We start from the raw sequence: 24,409 nt of genomic DNA, 5'->3' as shown, positions 1-24,409 counted from the left end.
TATAAGAATAATGTTAGTTTATTTAATCAGGAACCTGTATAACTATAGAAAAAATACACTCAAGTAGAATAAAAATGTGCTTCAATTATATTTAACATTGATAAATCAAAGAAGACACAACTGCTCTATTAAGCCAAACATATTAAACTAGACTTATTTGCTAAAGATTTACCTTAATTATGAGAACTTGGATTCTTAAAATATTTCTGAGTTAGTTTACGTAAGGTGTTTTTAGGGTAGCACATTTAAAACATTAGAAATTAAATTTCTTTATTTTATTAAAATTTTAAGAATATTTGATTTATATAAGCATTTATTTATAACTTTAAGTAATCAGAATAGAGCTCCTTTAAGATATTTGATAATCTAATTTATTAATACTGTCTCAGGGGAGGAACATTTCACACTTATACTACAATAAGGGCCTGAATTATAGACACATAGGTAAAAAGACACAAAAAAATCTTAGAACTTCAAGTCTATAATTTTAGCCACAGGTTAAAAGACATAAGAGTTGTAGAAACACAAAAACTCACTAGTCCAGATATTAAAGAGCTGTTCTTTTTCCTGGTGGGCACTAAATTCTTTGAGTTCTAAACAGACAAATCTACAAACAAATAAGGCTAACCAATCAGATTTCCTGTCATCTCTTTACTCAACAGAAAATAAATGTCTATAATTTATTAATTCATGTATAGAGATCATTAAATGATCAGACTATAAGACCAAATTCCCAATCATTGCTACCACCCCTGGGGAATAACATCTCAGCCAAAAACAAAACAAAACAAAATATGAAATTGGTAGAGAGTGAGGAGGAAAAAAGAAATTAGAGAAACCGAGAATCAACAAAGTTCTATTGTTACTTCAGGTTCATTTCTAGGAGTCAAGAATCGACATACCTGGGCTTCAGTTGCTCATGGGATGGATGCACTTGTCGGCATTACAATTTTTCCTGCTCTGTCAGGTGAATCCATTAGGCACCTTGGTGGAAGACCTCTAATGCTGATAAAGAAAAAATTTTTTTTTGAAAATGTAAAAGTGTGACTCTTGTGAAAATATAAAATTAACACATGTCAATAATTTTATTTAAACTCATTCCTTAATAAGAAAACTGGCAAGATGTTACAACTGATTCAAAAGAGATTTCAAAAAGCAGAAACACATATAGGCATTTACATGAGTTTACAGATAAAAGCAAAATTGGATTTTTTCCACAGTGAGGGGGGAAAAGTAATCAATTGTCCTTCTACCAGAAAAAAAAATATATTTTCATGTTTATAGACCAGAATGATTTGCATTGTTATTAATTTCTACAATTTACAGAATTGTAAAATAGCTCAAAGACAATGAAAGGTAGACAACAAATACATTTAAACTGAAGATATACAATACTCTTTCTTTTTTGACCCATTTCCAAGGCTTTCACAAAGCTCAAAAGTGTAAAACATATGAAGATGACACAAATTCTTAAAACATTTTTACAGCAAAATAGTTACATTAAATGTGGGCTATAGATAGACTTTAATGAGTTTGATTGATGTGGAGTAGAATGGCAGGGGGTCTCCAAAAGTGAATGTGCCCAGGCTCTGTGAAGGTGTTGCCTGGTGTTGATTAGATGCTAGCACTGTGCTGGGTGCATTCGTGCATGTGGGTGGGGACTCATTGAGAAGAAGGGAAATTTAAGCCAAGCCTTTGAGAAGCTTATATTCCATCATGGTATACAAAAATCATGTTAATGAATGAATGAATTAATTAATTATAGATATTGACATGCACTCAAGAAAATGAATTAATTTCTGTAAATGAGGATGGCGTAGAGAGAATGCGATTAACTAAATAGGGTGGTATGGCCAACATTGTTGGTTGCTGACTAACTAGCCATCATTTTCTTGAGAGCGGATCCCCAATATTTTTTCAGGTATAGTCACAGGGAGTGTAGGGAAGGTAGGCTTCAATCAGTCCTCACTCAATCCCTGGTGATGGACAAAGGAAGTCATGATAATTTCATTCTCCATGCCTTTCTTTCCACTACCATTGACATGACTCTATTTCTGGTGCTATTATCTCTCTTCTGGGTTATTGCCTGCCTCTACTGTTGTCATTCTACAAATCATTTTATTTCTTTTTTTATTAATCTATTATAAGTTGTGAAAAACACACACACAATAAAAAACATACAAAACAAAAAGTAAAGAATAGGTTTTTATAAAATAAACATTTATATAACCATTACCAAGGTAATAAAATAAAATACTGTGAGCAGCTCTGAATCCTTCATTTGTCTTTATCTGATTACACCCTCCCCGCACTGCCAGAGGCAGCCACGGACATGATTTTGTGCCATCCCATCCAGCTTTTCTTCAGTGTTTTTCCACCTAATTTCCAGATCTTGGTTTCTCTAATGAAAAGAACCAGTGTTCTGCGGGAAAAATAGATTTTGCTATTTGAACAGAGAAAATGCAAAATAAGCTTGGAACATCTTGTGGTACCAGAGGAAAAAAAGGAAGTACTTGAAAAAGGGTAGGGTATATAAAAAAGACACAGGAGCCCAACTGAAGCAGCAACCAATGGCCAAAGTAGGCACAATTCAAGCAACAAAATAAATAATGATAAAATTGCGTTATAACCTGTAAACTGAAACAAATATTCATGAATCCATACTCATATAAATTAAATAAATAAATAATAAAGGAGGAAGAAGAAACAGTTTTTTCTTACAGAAAAATTGTACACCATTCAAGAATGCCAGCATTCTTAAATTACTAGGTACGGTAAGCAGAAAAATGGTCCCCCAAAAGTGTTCACACATCTTTATCTCCAGAATTTGCAAGCATGTTATTTTACATGACAAAGGGACTTCACAGATGTAATCAAATTAAAGACTTTGAGTTGGGGTGATTATCCTGGATTACCTGAGTGAGCCCAATGTAATCACAAGCATCCTTGGAATTAATGTTGTATCTGTAGGGAACTTCTTAAAAATATAAAAGAGTAACAGCTTACATAACTAACAAAGTGATAGGAGATAGTTGAATGGTAAAACAAAAATATTGATTAATCTTCAAAAGGGCAAAAAAGAAAATAAAAAGGAACATAGAACAGGTAGGACAACTAGATAACAGACAGTAAAATGGTAGATTTAAATCCAACTCAGGGAATGAAGTGATAAAAGCAAGGTTGCTGAACTATGTGCATCTTTTAAGGAATTTTTATAGGCTGCCAACTCTGAATGTTACTGGAAGATTATACAGTGTTTCACTGAGGTCTCAGTTAAAAACAAGGCTCCTTTTCATTATCTACCTGCGCTAGAAATTTCTGAACATGTGAGTGTATTATAGTCCCAATTTAAAGGATATTAATCAAAATAAACATTTTTTTGAATGAACATATGACTTAGGAAAATTCATATCTTCTTCGTTTAAATTTGGATTTTCCTCTTCCATCCTCCTATATCCAATTTCTTCTCTCTTTGTCCCTTCCCTTCTGCTTTTAACATGTTGTACCTGAAGGGGGATTAAAGTGGCTTAATTAAGATATTGCAATTTAAAAAGCACATATTGTACACTACCTTTTGTCTGAGATGTGCATTTTCAGTGGTGATTCCCAGTGGATAGGTGCAGAAGGCTATCTTACTCACCAAGGAGTGGGCTGTGCCTCTGAGTAAGCACGACACTATTTCTTCCTTAGGATACACTTGAAATTTTCCTGGTTTGCTGGGGAGAGGGCTGGTCTTTAGAGACCTTGAAGACCAAATTTTAATGTTTGTATATATTAACATTTTTCATTTGGCAAGTTTTTAATAGAATGTATAGTATAAATCACAGATATATTAGTGTTTGAGAAGGACAGAAAAAGAAAGCATGCGAGGTTAAGAGTTTTATAATCTCAGCTTCTCACCAGTAGGTAAATGATACAGCATTAAGACGACTTGGATTCCCATAATTAATCATGTTTGTCTCTCTCCCATGAGACCAATGGCTATAATAAAACAGGATTGGCAAACTCAAGGCCCAAGCTAACTCATGGCCAAATCCAGCTCATGTTCGAGTCTAGCTCATTATTGTCTCTTTTTGTAAATAAAGTTTTTTTGAAATGCAGCCCCACTCATTTGTTAACATATTGTCTATGGTTCCTTTCACGTTTAAAATGGCAAAGTTGAATAGTAGCAACAACAACTGTATGGCTCTCAAAGCCTGAAATATTTATTCTCTGTCCCTTTACAATTATACTGTTATATACTCACACAGAGCAAGGGACAGTCCAACAAATCATTTGGAGACACATCCAGAACTAAAGACCTTCTCTTAGTTGGGGTTGGGAGACAGGAGAAATTTAGAACCATGTATCCAGTGGTCATTTTAGGACTGAACCTTGGCATACATTAGTGTGCACTTATTCTGGGCGAGCTCATGCTTTATAGCAGCACACACCAGGCAGGATGCTGCAGGTTAGCAGTGAGTAAGGGCAGAGCAGATTCTGCCCACATCTGCTTTTCTTGGCTATTGAATAGTGACAAGTATGAAAGTGGGCAGACAAATGTCATGGGCCTATACCTGTGGGTGCAGCTGTTAGCAGCACTGGGTTTGATGAGCACCTAACTACATGAACAGATCATAAAAACATATTTTGTGAAAAAAGTAGTGAACAGGATGAAATCTATAATGCCAAACTGTTTATGACAATTAAAATGTAGGCATAACAATTTGCCTCTCATTACACAATTATACACTAAACATGTAATAATTGCCTTGTGGGGGAGGACAAAGGGAGTGGCTTTGGGAATAAGAATGGATCAATTAATAAATAAGACAGTTGAAGAGGTCTCACATGGACAAATGATGACAATGTGCTGTGAACTGAGGAATTTAACCAAAAACAAAAGAACAAAAAAAAAAGTAAAAAGAAGCAAGGAAGGAAGGGAGAGAGGAAGGAGGGAGGGAAATGAAAAAGAAGAAAGGAAGAAAGAAAGAAAAAGGGAGGAAGGGAAGGCAGACCCAGACTAAACAAATCTGGAGACATATCCTGATTCTGTTGTAGCTCTAGCACCTAAATGTATTTGTGACCTTGTGACAAGCTGAAGAAACTCAGCTTCCAAATTAACTAGAGTCTAAGTGGCAGAGGCAGTGGTGGTGACAATGGTGAGGGTGATGATGATGATGATGATGATGACGACAACGACGATGACAATGATGATGTGTGTGTGAGCTGGGGGACTCCAAGCCAAGGGGGCAAAGTTCAGTCTTCAGGGAAGGGGACTAGACTAGGGTAGGTAGGCTGTAAGAACCCCAGGAAAGTTGAGGTTCAGGCCCCAGGTGGGATCCACATCCCAACCAAGAACCTACTGCTCTAGCATGTGGTGCATGTTGGGAGAGAAAGCCCTAGGTCTTTGGACACTCACTTCAGGCATATTAGGTCTTAAACTTAGTCCATTCTGGGGAGTGGGCTCTGAATATAATACTAGTTCCTATTGGCTCATGGACTGAAGAGAAGTCTTGGGCAACAACAGGTTACAGGATATTGGGGACGATCTTTGCATCTTCTGGGCAAATGTCATCATCCACCTGTACCTAATTTCCACAATTTTGGATTCTAATGCCTGTTCTGAATACCTCAGTGAATTGTTTTGATGAATTAATGAGATGGTATAGGAAGAACACTGGAGAAATAAAGAACCTCATACCTTAGTTTTTAATATATTTAAGCAAATTCTTAGAAAATAATTCCTCTTCCCATCCACTCCGTCAGTACAGTTTGCTGGATAGAAAGAAAAATAAAGAACTGATAAAAGCTCCAAAAGCCAATTTACTCTGAAAGACACGAGAAAAAACATGAGCTTTTATGTTATTTTAGTACTTTTCTTCAAAAGGAACATGTATTATTGTACTTATCGTCACCCTTAAATTCTCAAAAATTTAATCAGTCCCTTCCCATAGTTTTTGGACATTTCCGAGGTGTATCTCAGGACAGCCCGATTTACAGCTAACTCCCAGCTGGCTGTCCTAACTGCTGACATTGGGACTTTATCCAGGAATAATCTCTCAGCCTTGGAAAGCAAGAAAAATGGAGACATTTTTAAGTTCATAAACCAGTAGACTTTATGTACAAGGAAAGAAATGGAAAGTAGACTGTGAGAGTTGTTCTTGGAACTCAACTATGATCATATTTTAAAAAACTATGCTAAATATGCTGGTATCATTATCTATTATCAAACAACTTAGATACATTTTTAAGATAAACTTTTTCTCATTTAAAAAATAATTTGGAAATTTCATTAGGGCTTAACAAATGAGTAAAATTCACCTGTACTCCACCAGTCATTTGGGCTACACACACACACACACACACACACACACACACACATACTATAAAATTAATTTTTTTCAACATCAGTTTCAAACTACAAATACAGATCTGTGTTCTGCTGCTTTTTAATACCATTTTTATATCATTACATTACTAGCATCAGTTTATATTACTAAATTTTCCTAATTTTATGTTACTAAATTAATATTATTTTAAGTACAAAATAATATTCCATCATATGAATGTACTATGGTTTATTTGACATTTTCTATATTTAGATTACTTACCATTTTTTTCTGTTATAAATAACATTTTCATTAATATTGTTTTACATAAATCTTTAATAACATTGCTGGTTATTTCCTAGAATAGATCCATGAAATTGGAATCACTAGGGCAAAGTATACTAACAGTTTTATGTTTCTTGATGTAAAGTTCTAAAATGGTTTTCAGACACTTTTAATCAAGTCTCTTTACATACACTTCCAGATTGTTTTTCAGAACCACTGTAAAATTATACTTCAATCAACAAGGTCAAGTGAGTATATATATGTCTTATTATACCCTCACCAGCATTGAGTTTCAGCTTAAAAAAAAATTCCTTGCCTATTTGAAAAGCACAGTGAACATATTGTTTTGTTCTTCTCAGCATCCCTTCAGGGAGCATTCCTTCTCCTATTCCATAATCATTCAGATCACACCCTGGAAGCATAAACAGTAATCAGTGATGACGTGTATATTGTATGCCTCCATGTGATGACACCACATATTTTATTGCTTAAATTGGCTTTGCATTATAAAAAAGGAAAGCTCCCACAATCCATCTTGACTTTTTAGAAATGCCTTATGCAAATAGCATCTTGCATACACATTATTATTGTAGAGGAATCCAGGCGTCAGTGGGTCAGGGTTTCCCTTTTAGTGATGAAAAGCTCTCCAAGGTCTATTTTCTTTTTGGATTTTTGGCTCTGTACAGAGTTAGCCCCCATGTATCCTATGCAAATGATGGTATTTATAGCCCTTTGTGTGATACCTTGTGGAAGGAAAGCATGTAGAAAGCATAGGCTCATGTCCCGTGGGAGGTAGGAAGGGATGTTGTGGAAAACAATGAGTGATCCCACCAAAAAACTGCTACAGACAGAAATAAGGAAAAAATGCATAGAATGAAGCAAAGAGCAGGCCACAGGAGTTCAGTATTTTTTGGGTCTGGAGCTGTAGTTTACTTTTAAACAAAAGCAGCTCCTGACATAAAAGACACATTGATTTTTACTGTTCGTCTTTGATTGAGGAATGAGGCAGGAATGAACTTGGGAGAATAACAAAAACCTTTTGGAGAGCAGGATAAAGAGTCTACATGCACAAAAGCCTGGACTCGGGGATTCAGCTTCAAGAAACCATTAGGTAAAGTATCTTGTACAGATGAGGGTATGCTCTACTTGTAATTCACCTGTTTACACATTGCTCTAGTTCTAAGAGTCAACAGCAATAGAGTCAAATAGTTTTTGTTGTTGTTAGTAAGTACAGATGTTAAATAACCCAGTGCAGTTGTTTTACTAAAGAGTTATGGTGGTATGGGGAAGGGAGAACACCACACTTCAGCTTGGAGGAGAGTGCTTAAACCTCTCTGTTAGCTATTCACTTATTCATAACTCAAGGTTCCACAGCTTCTCTTTGGAGGCCCCTGGAATTATTTGCATTAAATCTGGATGGAAATAGTCAGTCTCTTTAGGGCTTGGCCGGTAAACATCACAGAAGAGTTTTTCTCAGCCCCGGCTGAGAAGAGATGCTGAAGGGGAAACGAAAAGGCATAGACTAAGCATTGCAGGCTAAGAAAAAACACTCCAGTCAATTTCTTGTTTTAGTATAAGTCAAAAGTATGCACTTGTCTCTTGTTCTTAAACCACCCGTCTATATAATATTTTGAAGTACTGGAAGTGGGACAGTGCAAAGCACATTTCTGCTTTGCCAGAGGGCTCTTTGTTGGGCATTCCAATAGGGGGCACTCTAGGGAAAGAGTGATGCTAAGAAATCTATTCCTGTAAATTGCTGTTCCTGTACATGTCATCCTAGCCAGTGAGGCAGGGGCTACTTTCCACAGTGGCTACCTCTGCCTAGATAACTTCCTATCTAGCTAACATATTATATTAATTTGTTATGTACAAATAATTGATATGGCTCTGACTTTTGACTGACCCATGAGCCTACTTAGTTCCTTATACACAATCAGACAAGTATCTGGGAAAGGTACTGGGGTCACTTTTTTGATAGGGTATTTTGACTTGTCTGTCAGTGACTAAATATTTTCTTGCTCTTACTGTGTGCCCAACACAGAACTAGGCTATGGGGACACAGTGAAGACAAACTAGGGGGCATTACAGACAGAGAAAAGTATGTGATGAAAGCTTGAATGTATGAATCATCACCACACATCTGGGACCTTAAGTGGTTCTAAAGGTAAAGCCAGTGGGGAAGGAGAGCAATGGGAGTGGAGCTGGGCTTGAGCATGGACTCTCTGGTTGTTTTTGTTTGTTTTTGTTTTTAACTCAACAACACTCCTCTTTTCTCTCAAGCTCCTGCCTCTCCTTTGCCTCTAATTCCAGTGTAATAACTGTTTTTCAGTCCTCAGTGGTCTTCTTTGCCCGTTGGCCACACTTTCTCCTTTTCTTCCTAGTATCTCCCAGTTGTTTCTCCACCATGATGGTTTCAGTAAAAATATCGTCTGTTCACTATTCTGCAGATCACTTGTTCCTTCTGTGAAGTCTTTTCCACGGTTATCTCCTATTCTGCAAAAGAGCGTGCTAGCTCATCTCTTTGACCTGTTAGCTTTCTTAAACATCCAGAGGTCAGTATTATGCTGGATCCCCTTTCTGCATTTGACCAAGGACAAGCACTTAATAGTATTAAAAAATGATGCATTCTGAATTTCATCCTTAATGTTTTACTCTACTCAAGAGGACAGAGCAAGGGGGTCTTGTGACCTTGGGAATCCATTCAGACATCATCTTATGGTTCCCGGAATCTCCCAGGGCCAAATGGCTTTTGCGTGGATACCAAATTTGTCAAATGAACAATGTGGTCCTTTCGCCCAAGGCACTTTTTAGATTCTACCCACAATGACACTGGCACTTCATCATTGCAGACACAGGAAACCACACGCCTTGGCTCTGAAATTGTGAAACAAACACATCTGGCCATGAGGTTCTCTCTGCCAAGGTATAATCTCAGCCAACTAGTGACCAAAATAAGGATATTTTGTGGAGCTAGGGGAGAGTAAGAAGACAAGTGGTAAGTAGCAAAGAAGAGAAAGAGAAAATCATGGTGATCTGAAAATAAAAAAGATTTTGGTGGGGGTCACAGGGGTTAAGCAGGGATCAAATGCAAACCAGTTTATGCCCAGAATGAGATATCTATAGTGAGGAAAGGTTTACTATGGCCTTTAGCGCTTCACTCATCCCTAAAGCCAGTCATAGAAATTCTTGGAATAACAAGAAAAATAAGGTTGACATTGGGATGGAAAGTGGCCACCAGTGTCAGCCAATGTGACAGTTCAATAGATCCCAGGACTGGAAGGCTGGCTGAGCTTATCACAGTTTGATGCTCACATCAATGAGGGCGGGGCTACGGCTGCTGGTCACGATGCGTATCGGGGTTTCTTAAAAGATGTCACTTGAGAAAATTGTGTTTAATAGTATTTAATTGTATTTAATTTTGTTTTAATTGTATTTTCAATAAATATTCCTATCATAATCATTATCAAAGATTAGTCATAGGAATCAACGTTTCTTTTTCGTTGGGTTCCTGGTAGACCTTGTCAGCATTATGAAAATGAACGCCTTTTTGAAAGTGGGTTTTGAGAGGGCAGTGAAATTGTCCTCTCCGGCCAGCGGTGGAAGCATCTCCCCAGCCTGCGTGTGGTGAGGCCTGGGCCTTCCAATCCCTCCTTCCTCCCGCTCTATTGCAGCATTCTGGTGCCCACCCTGACTGCCTATGCTTTCCTTATTTTTATGTTCTTTCTGCAAAAAAGGTAACTGATGATCTTAAATATCCTTTGGCCTGCCAAGCCTGAATCATGTACGCAGGCCCTGAGCAGGAAAGGATAGTGTGCCCTGCCCTCACCTTTCTTTTCCTTTAATCTCCTCCACACTCCCTATTGCCCCCAACTCCTCCTTCTTCCCAGAAGCAACAACAACACAGTATTCAGCTACCAAATGAGCACTAAACGAACTGCCTGAGCTGGAGGCTGTCCAGCCAGCTGGGTCTGAACCATATACAACCTGCCAAATGCTCCACTGTATTTACCACCCCTGCTTTTACCTTGCATCAGTCTTCGCTATGAAATAAACCATCTAGTGGCACATCTGGGTGTGCCCCAATCACAAACTCAGCGTAGGGCATTGATTCCTCTCACTGCGAGGCTGAAGGAGAGAATGGGGGACCCAGTGTCTCGCCGAGGCCCTGTCCCTTTTCCCAGGGAGTTGTGGACACAAAATTTCTTTAATTACCTTTTAAGGGTTGCAGCTCAGTGTGGCCCACTGAGAAGGTGAAAATCTTATTCTTGAATTTCCAATTAGTATTCCTTCTCACCTGCTAGGGGGCCCTTCTCCAGGGCACCCCGTCAAGTTCTGGTTAGAGTGCAGCCGGCCTTGCTGTGTGAACACTGGCCCGAAATGTTGTGATCCCAGAACTGACTTGGGTCGAGTTTGATGATGAGCTGAATCATGTAAAGTGCTGAATTATTCAGGAAGCTTTTCTCCTCACTGGCAGAAGCAACTAAGGAGGCCACCGGGAACCATTGAAAGGAAACAAAAACAACGGCGGAAGCTAGGTTTATTTTACCTAGCCTCCCCCTTGGCTGTGGTGATGCCTGCAATTAAACCCTCGACTCTGCCCACCTCCCCAGCAGGAAGGATTCACTGGACAGCTGGGGTTTTATGAGTCTTTCTCACGTGAACCTCATTAAACTTCAGATTCCTCAGGGTAAACAGCAAATAGGGAATGAGAGTTGCCTGCCTGGAAGATGCTGAGGTTAAACATGAGCAATAAAACCATTCACCGATTTCAGATTTCTCTTCATTGCCTCTTTGGCATTCACTTGAGGCTTCCGCCTTCTGGGTGCCTACTGCTAGCCAGTGGAATGTGGGGATGTGGGGGTGTGGGGACTCGGGGTGGGCGGTGTGTGCGTGAAGTCCAGGGAAGGCATACAGGGTAAGGGACGCAGGTCCAGGCTTCTCTCAATTACAACCCCACGACCACCTGAAGTGTGTCATGAGGAACAGTCGGTAGAAAACACTGCCCCCCAGCCTCAGGTCCTTCAGCGTCTTTCTGCAGCCAGCCCTCAAAGTCTGTCTTTAGGTAACAGTTCAAAAGAGACAGCCTGACATGGCTGAGCTGTGGTCTGGATGTCAGGCTGACTCCCGCTAGCATCATCCCCTTTGCAGGGCGAGGCCTGGAAAATCTTATCCTGGACCTGAAGCTGCCTCCCGACGTCTAAGGCAGCAATTCACAGAGATAGCAAGACCCACAGCTTTGAAGAGGTATGGCAAGAAATGCCTTACTTATAGTAATTATAATGAAATTTCCTGATTGTTTACCTAAAAAATAAAGTGGTTTCCACGTTATCCCTAGAATAATGCCTCAGACATTTGCGTGCATTTAGATATACTTGCCTGCTTTTGGATGTGCTTTCCTGCGCATGCGTGAGGATGGCTGCGTGATACCCGCCATACTAGGTATGTGATAATGAGGGTCGTCTCCTGGGTAGTGAGGGCCCCTGCTCCAAGGCAGGTGTTTCAGCAGTCACCACCGAGGGGATTGAGAATGAGAAACAACAACAGCAGCAACAGCAACAACAGCAAACACAACCAGGTGTGCAAAGGCTGAAATACAGTGTGGGATTCTCTTTCTCACACTGGTTTCTGTGGTAGAGGCTGCAAGTGCCGAGGGACTCTGGACTCTATTGGTGATGTCTGTAATAGGTGGGGGAGGTGGTCAGTCTCATGTACTTGACACGTGCAAACAACAGCACAGACTTTCATAACCAGCTCCATTTCCAGTTTCCCTAGTCCCTTTTCTTAAACTTCTCCCTCAGGAAGAGGACAATAGAGTGAGATTTCCATGTTCATTTCTGTTCCCACTGGCCCAGGAGGAAGAATTTCCATACACATTTGTCCCTTTCCATTATGGCAAATATGACAAGGACCCCTCCCCTCCCCCTGGCCACTGGGCAAGTCCTTGGGACTTTTTCCACCCTCCCTCCCTCCACCTCTTGTGAATGTGTGGTATTTTGTTTTCATGAAAGTTTGGAAACAAGTGTATCACCTCTCAAATTCCAAAAATTCCCTGATATTCGTATAACCTTAAGAAATTTGGTAGTAACAATGGTGGTAATTGTATACTGATCTTGGCAAAGACATTTGGGGTTTTATTTGTATCACACTCAATTTATTTGTTCATATTTTAGCTCCAGACTTTCTTTGCTAAATGCCCAAAGAGAGAAGCAAAAGGATAGGGAGTGATAGATTGTTTCAAATACTTGAGAACATCCAGATGCCTCGCTAGATGAAAAGCAAATTAAGGATCCTTGACAGGTTAAAATCAAGTATTTGGGGTTTCTCCACTGGAGCAAATGAATTTCTAGTTTAATAACTTTCTTAGAATTCCCCTGGCTACTCTGTACTATGACCCTTTCAGCTACTGTGTTTATTCCTGGTATGTGTCATGAGTTTTAAATCTGACAGTGGCTTTTAATTAAATCCTTGTTTATCATTCAGTTAATGGGCTAAGACTAATGATGAAAGGAAAAACAGGCTTTCAGTGATTTTCTTGCCCATCATAGGATACTTGGGAAAAATAATAAAATGATTTACTCAAGGCTGAGTTGGTATAAATGCCATTTCCCTGATTTGTTCTCCTATATGATTTCTGGAATGATTTGGGACAGCCAGTCACTCTGCTTGGGTACATCAGGAAATTACTATAAATCTCTCTGGAGGAGCTTAGAGACATCCAACATCTCCCACCAGCCAGGTCTGGGCATGCCGCCATCTGCAGTGAGATCCTTGAAATTTAAGATGACAAATCTTCAGGGTCACCTTTCTCTCTTTTCTCTTTTCAAATGTTTACTCTGGGAACTTCGAGCACATTCTTGTTAAAAGTGCGCTGGCTGGCCTCGTTTGCCTGACCCTCATTCCCGGAGTCTGCCTTCTCCACCCCTATCCCTCAAATTTCTCCGCAGCAAATAGGATTTTGAAAGTTGCGAGTCCTGAGTTCTCTTCTCTGCAGCGAAATTGTGATCCTGGGACAGTTATTCAATCACTTTGTACCTTATTTTTTTCCCTTTATAGAACAGGGATAACCATACTATTCACTGAACTATCAAAATGAGAAGTAAAGGTCTAAAATGAAAACAAAAGAAGAAACCATGAGCTTCTGACTACCCAAGAATATACTTGGACATGCTTTCCTGAGCTCTGGTCAGGAAGGTGCCACATGAATACAAGATGGATGCTCAGGCAATATAGTGAGAATGCATCAGAAGTTGAGCTTGTACCCTGGCTGGTGTGGCTCAGTTGGCTGGAGTGTCGTTCCCTACACCAAAAAGTTGTGGGTTCCATTCCCAGTCAGGACACATACCTAGGTTGTGGGTTTGATCCCCAGTCGGGGCACATGTGGGAGGCAACCGACTGATGTTTCTCCCTCACATCAATGTTTCTCTCTCTCTCAAATCAATAAACATATTTTTAAAAATAAAAAAATGAAGTTGAGCTTAGTTGACCATCATGGCCTTAAAACATATTTCTAGTTCTTGCTTAATTCAAACCACCAATCTCAAATGTCCTCATTGGTCTTGTAGGAGGGAGGTTAGAGATAAGTTGTATGCATTTTACAAGTAAGTCATTTGACTGATTGAAAAGGAAGATCCAGTCTGAGAATTTTGAAGCTCCAGATTGAAAAGTCCTAAGTGGATGGTTCTAGGTGTTCCATGAATGGGATTCAAAGGGTCTGTGAACTTAGATGGGAAAAAATTACATCTTTATTTTTTCGAACATTTAACTGAAATTAAGTATTTTCTTCAATTATAAATGTGGTCAACAAACCACAAGAGTATTAGTAGTAGCTGTGTCTTCGTTATCATCAGAAATTGAAGATATTTTCATATGATACTACCATTGTTGCACATACTTAAAATACCATTTCTACTGATCACTGCTTTGAAATTGTGAAAGTTATTAGAGAAGCTGCTGGAATTGGTTGGGTTAATAAAGAAGCACATGTATAACATTGTATTGCGCATTTGATTAAAAATATTTTTCGATTTACTATAATTGCTTTCCTTTGGAACTCTGTATAAACATACAGAGTTTTGTGTATTTAAAAACATTGTTCTGCTAAGGGGTCATTCTTATCCAGTGAAGATTAAGACTGCCTACCCCAGAGTCTGTTGATGCCTCCTAGGGCCTGAGGCAGCCGCTGTGAGAGGGACAGAGCCCAGGCCCCCCGCTCAGGCCTGGGGTCTCAGTCCTGGTTCCCCTCTGTCTAGCTGTAGGGTCCCTTAGCTTTTTGAGCTTCCATTCCACCCTATTGCCTTCCACAAAAGAAAAATGATAATTACCCATATGTTTTATGGGGAGATCAAATAAATAATAAATGACAGGATGCTTTGTAAACTGTAAAGTGCTATGCAAATGCTAGGCATTAATATTCAGTGGTGCCAGACACTTCTTTTACTTAGCATCTCTTGCATCAAATCAGCGACAATGGGGAAATGAAAGAAAACAATCAGGGGGCCAGATGTTCTGTGTACAAGAGACTGGAGGAGAAAAGTACATTTGTGGTTTGAATTATGGAACATTTGTGAATATGGTGAAGAATATAATAGAATCAAATTGTAAAAATCTCTGCTCAGCCACATACTAGCCAAGTGTCTGGTAAATTATTCAAACCCCTAAGCCTCAGTTTGCTCACCTGAAAAACGGGGATAATAGCTACCTTATAGGGTTGCTGATAAAAATTAAATAGCTTTTATTCTTGTGCCAACCTGTACGGCTCAAGATCCGTATTTGGATACTTTTTCAGTCACACTGTTCCTTAACAATTCAAAATGGTGCAAATGAGGGGGAAACAGAGAGGGACATAAAAATTGTCTCAGGCTTTTTTCATGAATTGCAAGCCCAGAAGCTTTGTTTTCTAACATCGCGCTTCAGCCGAGTTTCACCGAGGACACTTTCAGTGCCCACTGATGAGCTTAACTTCCCCTCTGGTGAGCGACGGAGGGCATGCCGCTCCCCTGCTGCCTTTGGCAAACTTGCACCACGCTGATCCCCGCGGCTGTCCAGTACAGTAGCCATTGGCCACATGTGGTTATTTAATTTTAAATTAATTAAAATTAAGCAGCACTAAAATTCCATTCCTTAGTTGCACTAGTCACATTTCAAGTGTTCAGTAGTCGCATGTGGCTAATGGCTACTGAAGAATTGGAGAACATCGCCGTCACATTGCAAATTCTATAGGACAGCATTGCAAGTGTCTGTGAAGGACCAAGTCTTTCCTAACAACACAGCCTAGGCTCTGTAGGGTAATACATGTAAAATATGGCAAAAAATAGCCTGGTGTTTACACCCCACCCCCCAGCTCCCTAGTCCCACCCAGTCCGAATCTTAGCAGGCTCCAGATATTAGGAGGGAAGGTTCCCACAAAAGACTTGTTTGCACAGAGCATTGAGCACGTCCAATGCCTGCCACCCAGTGCCTCTGACCTCATGGTGATGCATGCGGGATGGTTTGTGCAAGAAAAAGGGTTTGCTTTCTGTTCTTTCTTTCCTATTCTTTTCACCCTGTTTCTTTACAACACCTCTGATTATACAGGCAAGGAGCTGTGGCCCCATCCTCTGTTACCTCCCCTACCTGTGGATTTATTTAATTAGAATTTAAACTAAGAAAGGATTGCAGGAAAAGCGGTGATTCCAGTTGGAACTTTCTCTCTGTGTGTATCACAGGAGAGGGGAGCCTGGTACCCACTGCCTTTGAAATGGAAATATCGCTAGTCTTATTTGCAAAAGCTCATTCAATAGTGGAATGGAAGTCACGAAAGCCACAGCCGTGATGGGTGTCTCAACAAAGTAAAGCATTCATTTTGCCTCAGTTTCTCCTTTACAGCATGGGAAAGCCTTTTTTTACCACTCATCAGCTTCCAAGTATACTGGTGGCATCATAAAGAGGACGTGGTTTATAAAATCATTCCTACTTACCAACCAAGAAGCTTACAATCTCTTTCAAGATTCTATGCACCTACTTTTTTCCCCTCAACATATTCTTGGAAGGACTAAAATTCTCTCTCATTATCTTGTCTGTTTTCCAAACACAGTGAACTAATTTCTATTTACTAAGACATGCTCTTGTGGAGTCAGGATACGGGCCATTGGAAGGGGGGGGGAACCATAAATTAGGAAAATCTGTCACTGCCACTTCTACCTCATAAATATGAAGATGCAATTGTTAAGGTAATGCTAGCTGCTGTAACAAACAGCCAAAGAGCAGTAGCTTAACACACTGGAACTTTATTCCTCACTCTAGTAAACTCCCACCTCGTGTTTCCATGGTACATTTTGCACAAAAGCACCCTTTGTACTGTCTGTACCTCCTAGATCTTCTAAATCAGCCAGCAGATTGCTAAGTGAGAACCATGACTATACAAAATGTTTACATGGGCCAGGGAGCACACAGTGTATCTTCGCTGAAGGTACTACGTGCAGTCTGGTCACCGCATGAGGACTTTCGGAGTTGCTGTGACCACAGCTGCCTTTGAGCCACAGTTATACTTTTATCAGCACCAGGATGGGAGGGCTTATTAAACCACTGCCAACTTCAGTGATCCGTTGCCTATTTAGGACAGATTTTGAAGACTTAGCAGGGTGGAGTTCGTAAGACCCAGGACTGTTGATGCAGCTCCCATCTCCGCGAGGGAATCCTGGCCAAAGAGGGTACCAAGGAGACCTTGACCTTGGCCTAGCATGGAGACCACATCCCAGCTTTCCATTCCTCTGCTTCAAGACTCATCATTACACTGTGTGAGTTTGGAGAGACACCTATCCTCACTAAGCTACAATAACTCCCCCTGAAAACAGATGAGTGACTTCTTTGTCATTTTTAAAGTACTGTTCTTAAGAGTGAGGGAGTGGGGACCTCAGGTAGCTCTCAGATCTTTGAGGCAAATCCTCAAAGACCACCGACCTCTCAGAATCTCAACAGCAGACGATTCATATCCATCAGATTAGTTTTCCTTCCCTTAGGACTCTCTCCAAGCCTCTCTCTCCACTCAAGTTGGTGTCAGCTCAGACAAGGCAAACAAATTTTAATCTGAGAACAAGTGAAAACATAATTAAGAAGGTAAATCTGTTTCCCAAAAAGCATACAGTTCTCTGTTCATTACACATTTTTTAAGTGTTTGTAAAGACAAAAGACATGCAAATGTCAATACAGAGACAGCTGCTTTGTTTGTGGAGTTTGCAATTAAATCCCCAGCTTCAGCTGCCCAGTGCCATCTATTCTGGAGGGCAAGGAAGAAAAGAAGAATTTTAACTCAGAGCATTGAGCAGAGGGAGGCAAAACCCTGTGCAGGCACTGAATTCTCTTGGAAGGGATCGAATGTTGGCATGAAAGACCTAGGATCTAAATCACCCCCCAGCCGGGACTGCATTTTGCTGGATGTTGTCTCAGGGCCCTCATATTTCCCTGAAGAAGTCAAAAGATCAAGATGGATGAGCTTTTCCAGTTGCCTAAATATGCAAAGCCACCAGCAGGCTCCTGCCTCTTCCTGGAGGCTGCAGTTGAACTCCTCAGCTTGGGCCCGTGGCTGTGTGGACACACCAGGCCCCTTGGTTTGGCAGGTGACTAACAGTGACATGGCAGGGCTTGGCCACCAGAGCACAGGGGACTGGCTTGCCTGCCTCCCTCTTCCTGAGGGCAGGAAGCTCTTTAGTATGCCCTGCTTAGCCTGCAGTTCAAAGAAGGTTGCTCTGTTCCCAAGAAACCATTCAGTCATAATAGATATGGTTAGAATGATAGCCCAGAGGCTGTGGGTTAGGAAAACACATTTATTAGAGCAGGCCTGAGACTGCAATAATTAAGTGATACAAATGAACGCAAGTTAATGAAATCTCAATCAGATTGTATGTGCTCCCCTCTTTCCCTACCACCTCTATACAGCAGCCCAGGCTGGAGAAAGTATCAGGAAAGGAGGAGTTCTGGAGGTGAGGCCCCCCAAACTGTCCTGGAAAGTTAGTCTTGGGTGGGGTACAGCCAAGACCTGGATTCACTGTGCCCTGTTCCCAGACTCACTTGGCAGGTTTTTTGTGTAACTTTGGACACGCTTTTCTACATTTCAGTTTCAAGGTTTGCCAGGTCCAGAATCCTTATCCCTAAGACATTCTGAGGAGAACAAAGTGATTCTTAAAACGTATTTAAATGAAAATAAAAAGCACCAAAGATGACTGCAATGATGCACCACAGAGTTTATCATCCATTCATTCTTTTAATGAAAACTGATTGAGTGTTACCATGTGTTAGGCACTGAAAACATAGCTATAAATGAAGATAATGATGAGGATGATGATAACATCAACCACACTAATAATGACTAACTCTTGTATCTACTAGTTTCCGGACACTGTTCAAAGTGTGTCATGCACGTCAACCATTCATCCTTGCCATAACCCAGTGCTACACAAAACAGGCCAAAGAGGCAGAGACTTGCCCTGGAGAGAGTGTGTAGTGGGTGAGGCAAGACCTCTGCTGGGATAGACCCAGGGCTTGCTGGCCGGAAGGGTGCTTCTTAAAGGAGAGCTGGCTGAGGAGAAGGTGGCCTGGACTGGGGAGAGCATGCCTCGAGGGGACTGCAAGGACAATAATTCTGCTGGTTAGAGTGTGGGGTCATGGTAAGAGATGTTGGGGTTGGAGGAGAGGGTAGCAAAATCTTCCTAAAGAAGGCAAAAAGAGACAATTCTCCCAGAGTAAAGGATGCATGGGAACTGGCCAGGCAAGGGGTGGGCATGGCTAAGGTCCCAGAGGGCCTGAGGAGAGGTTGGACCACAGAGTGCTCAAGGATGCGGCAGCCATGCTGCGGTGGGGCAGAAGAGTCTGAAGGGTGGGTGGGGACAAGGCCATCACAGCTGTGTTCAGTAAGTACATGTCATTCTGAGGGCACAGATTTCCCATTGAGGAAGAAGAGTGTGCTGGCTGAGTGTGGGGCATAAATAACAGAAGCCCCATGGCATGGCAGGGAGACACAGGAATCTGGGTGAGCCACGGTAGTGAAGGACAAAGGCTAGGGCAGGAATAAGATGGATTTGAGACATAGCTAGGAAGTAGGGTGGGAGAGAGGGCGGGATCCAGGGGCACTCCTGGGAACCCCACGCATGCGAAGAGCAGTGACAGTGGCAAGGCTGGGGACAGGGCCTTGGAGAGGTCTGCTGCTGCCTCTCTCAGGTTTGCTCTGCCCCATCATGGCACAGGGGAGGTTTCTCCACCAAAGGGGGATGGTGGCTGTGTCTTGCTCGGCCCTCCTCCCTTCTATACCACGCTGCCTGCCTTGGACTTCAGAGTCTGCCACTCTGTTGGTTTGGGTGCCCACTTAATTCTATCCACAGTGGAGGCAGCTGCTGGATTCAAACTACATGTCAGGGACAGGCGGGGGTCCCGATGGCGTCTTCGGGAACCTGCTGGCCTAGCTCAGCCTTCACCACGATGCATTTGCTTCCAAATCATTTCTGACCTCAAGCCCTGTAAATCTATGGACTTCTTTTTTTTTTCTCTTATGAGAAAATTTTAATCTAGGGTCATAGATTACTTTGGGATTCACTGATGGGGTTCAGGCAGTCCAGGATGACTCTGGAATTCTATGTAGAGTTTCACGTGCACGTGATGTTTTTTGGGAAAGAGTGCACATAGCTGTCAGAGTCTCTCAGGGGTTTTTGGTCCCCAAGGCTTTGTATGCATCTGGGCTTTGCTTTCAAGGTTAAAATTTTCCCACCCAATTCCTCATTCTCATTATCACCATCGCCTCCCAATGTTGAAGTCCTGGGACAGGGTTCACCGCATCTCCTCACAGTCTTGCCAGGAATTCAGAATAAGCATTTGCCTCTTAAAGCATGTCCCTGGCTTGCTCTGAAAAGCCTCCACTACCCTGCATTAAATATTTCAAAATACTCACTGCATCTATGTATGTTTTACGGTAAAAAAAAAAAATTATCTGAGGTCTCTTCCCTCAGGTACCCATCCCTTCTGAAGGGGGAGCAGGCTTATTGTGTACATGTCTAATTTTAGGCCTCCTGACTTGACAAACCCTTGTTAATGACAGCAGCTAATATTTATTAGGTACTTATTGTATGTCAGGCACTGTGCTAAGAACTTTAATGGTATTATCTCATTTGAAATGCTTAATAGTGCTGTGAGACAGACATTAGAATTATCTCAATTTCAAAATGAGAAAACTGAGGCATAGAGTAAAAAGCCAAGAAGAAAGTGGCAGATGCAAAAACCATGCTCAGGCCATTGAATTCCAGAGGCCTCCTCATAACCTCCACTAAACCCCAATTTCCCTTCATCTATTCCCTTGCTCCACCTGAAGAGATCAGGTCACTACTCTGACTTGCTTCTTAACTTGGAATCAGTATCATTTGGACTCAGATCTTAACCCTTTTCCATTTTGGAATAGTGAACAAAAGCTGTTTCATAGAGGAAGCATTAACTTTTTAATAGTACGAATAGCTAGAATCAGTATCTCCAACCAAGGGGTGATTTGAAAGGCCAAGAGGGGTCTTGCTACCCCTCAAATATTTCCCTAGCCTAGAATCCCAATGTCCAAAATTCCAGCATTAAGGATTCATTCCTTTGGATGGCTTTTCCCTCAATTCAACTGAGTCTCTTAAAAAGTAGGAATAACCCTGGGAATATAAATTAGGGAGTCCCATAAGCTAGTGATGGCCCTGAAAGATCTAAGGGCCAGAAGGTGTTCACAGAGGGAAGAGACTATATAAAAGGACACTCATTGAAAGTGCTGCCAAGGGCCCATCCTATACATGGCCCCTACGTTGTCTCTATATTGGAATGAGGTGTGTGGATTAGACTCATTACCAGATCTCCAATGGCAGACTCTGTAGTGTCCTGGCTGGTGCCTCCACAGCTGGGAGAGTGTGAGGGAGGCCAGTCCAGCACTGTCCAAAGCTCTTGAGGGTTCGCTTGTATTTCCTTTTTATGAGTTAGGAGAGCAAGAGTTAGGGAAGTCAGCCAGGGGCCTGGTATTGCCTGATGTTAGAGGGATCAGCCTTGGTTTCTGGGAGAGGTGGTTCTAAAGTTATCATAGGGCAACATTATCCCCCAGGGGCCAAATGCAAGTGGTCAGCTAATGGCTTGAGAGCAGCCCCCAAGACCCTCCTCTTGGTCCTAGTGTCAGGCATCAGGTTTTCCTAGGCCATTGGACCAGTATCTGGAAGAGGCTCTGTTATGGGCTGAATTGTGTCTTCCCCCTTCCCAATTCATATGTGAAGGCCTGTCCCTCAGTATCTCAGAATGTGACAGTACTTGGAGTTAAGACTTTTAAAGAGGTGATTAGGTGAAAATGAAGCTGTTAGCTGAGCCCTGATCCAATCTGACTGGTACCCTCTTACAGAGGACATTTGAACACACAGACAACAGAGACGTGCGTGCACAGGGGGAGCACCATGTGAAGGGGCAGCATGAAGGTGGCCGTCTGCAGGCCAGGGAGAGGGGCCTCAGAGGATACCAGCCCTGCGGACACCCTGATCTTGGACTTTTAGTCACCAAAACTGTAAGAATATGAATCTCTGTTGTTTAAGCCAACTAGCTAGTTTATGGTATCTTGTTAAGACAGCCTTAGCAAACTAACGTAGACTCCTCGAGATTTAGAGCAGAAATCTCCACAATAATATGTACGTAGATGACCCTCTGAGATGAAAGGAGAAAACATCTCCTTATAATATCTGTGTCTATTGATTTTCCTCTGATGCTCTGTTGATTTCAATTTCTTATATATGTTTTAAAATGTACATAATAGATCAGTATGGTAGGACAGGCATGTAACATATAGCATATTGGGGATGCGTGCTTAAAAAATTTTACAGATGGGATAAATAATAAAAAGTTTTAGAACCCAAAACAGTGGCTAACTATGTATCTCTAAATCCTAAAGTCAAGTAAGAATAATTGCTTTTCTCATCATTTCAAGTGACCTAAATAGTTCATCAACTGTTCCCTACTCTTTCCGCAGCTTATTGCTCCCTTGCCTATATCAGGGAGATTTATATTGTCATCACTATAATTGTTATCTATGAGTGCTTGTGAATAATGGCTCATATAAATATATTCTATTGAACGGACTAGAGGCAACATAAAATCAATCCATTAAAAACTATGCTTTTCTTAAACTTCTCAATTAATTCCTCCCTCCCTCTTTTCTTTCTGCTCTTGACTAAAAGACCCAGAATTTTACCATTTTGAAGTAGCCAAGATTACTAAGCACTTACAATATTAGGGTAAGGTGTGTGGCAGATCTCTGCAATGTTTCTCTCCCAGTCCCATCCAGTAGCATGCAGCCCTAATTCTGGCCTCAGAAAAGGCTTTGAAGAGCCTGGCCAGACTAAGGAAGGAGGGTCTCACCAACACCTATCTCCAAGCCCCTATTTCTGCTCATGACTCCTTGAAAATCGGTCAGTGAAGTAGCTTAGTGTGCCTACCCCCAAATTTAAAAATGTAATTGTGGCCCTAAGACCCTGGAACTCAAAGAGAAAGCCTCATGATCCTCTTGGGGAATGGGTGGTCATGGCCTACCTCAGACCTGACAGCCTATTGGCCAAGTTCACTCTTTGGTTTGTGGTTAGGCAGGAATGATTAATCTCCATTCAAAGGGAAAAAGATGCCCGAGCCGATTCCACAGCAGGCCAGTCTGGCCTGGCTCTGCTAGGCTCGGATGCACTCAGTGGTCTCCCAATTAGATAGGTCCTGGAAGTGACTTCCCCTGGCAGACACCACTGAAATGTGAGGACTATATCTGACATATGTGGCAGCCTTGCATGAACTTATGCCAGCAGAATGTTTGAAGTAGAAAAAGTCAGTGCTATGGTGGTGACATTAAAAATGTCTTTGGCTGAGTGGTTAATCTCCTTACATTGTTTAAATGTACCTACAGGGCCCAAGAGAGTCACAAATCTACTTGAAAGGGAACCAGCTCTCAGAATGAGCTGGCAGATATATATAGCTTTCCTGACTGCTGGTGAGGGGGCCGTGCAGCCTGAGCATTAACTTATGCCATTAGCACTTGGGAGTCACCATGGCCCATGCCCTAAGTAAGCGCTCCTTTGACAGGAGCATAAGCAGAAATGGCCTTCAAGGGTGCGGCCCTTCGAGACTGATCAGGCCATCTCTACTTGCATCTCTCTGATGATATAATGAGATCTAATGTTATTTTGGGACAATGTTGGTCACACTTGGAGCCATGTAAAAGGCCTTACCGTTTGTTGCTCAGACTAAACAGGGTTTTATTTGGTTCTCAGCTTTCTGGAATAAATGGAATGTGATCATATAGCCAGGAAAGGAGGTACTCTGTAGGCAGACAGATCTGGTGTGAGATGCTGACTTTTCTTTTTTATAGGTGGGATACCTTGGGAGAGCAATAGAATTTCTCTACTCTTAGTGTTCTCTCTCAATTGGGGCATAAGGCCTGCTGCTCTATAGGTGTTACTCTGATGAGGGCTGAATGCAACATCATATGCAAAGCACATGGCATACTCCATTGGGTTAGTTCTTTCCCTTCTCAGCAGGCAGAGAGCTGACATGTTTGGTCATTATTTAAATGTTTCTATTTTGCAGTCATCAGTAATAGCTGTGTTCAGTGGACAGCCCAACATCACTAAAGCTTCCTTTGGCTTGTTCCTATCAATAGTATTAATTTGTTCTTTTATTCAGCATGCACATATTTTTCTAGTGCTATGCAGGCGCTGGGAACACCTGGTTGAGCAAGTTAGATATTGTGCCTTCCCTTGAAGAGATCCTAGCTCATGACCAAGGTTGGCAAAAACCCATTGATCTGTCTT

Source organism: Pteronotus mesoamericanus, unplaced genomic scaffold (genome assembly GCF_021234165.1).
Source record: "Pteronotus mesoamericanus isolate MK-2021 breed Mesoamerican mustached bat unplaced genomic scaffold, CSHL_Meso_final contig_182, whole genome shotgun sequence".
In the NCBI taxonomy this organism is placed as follows: Eukaryota; Metazoa; Chordata; class Mammalia; order Chiroptera; family Mormoopidae; genus Pteronotus; species Pteronotus mesoamericanus.
Note: the sequence above shows the minus strand (reverse complement) of the source record.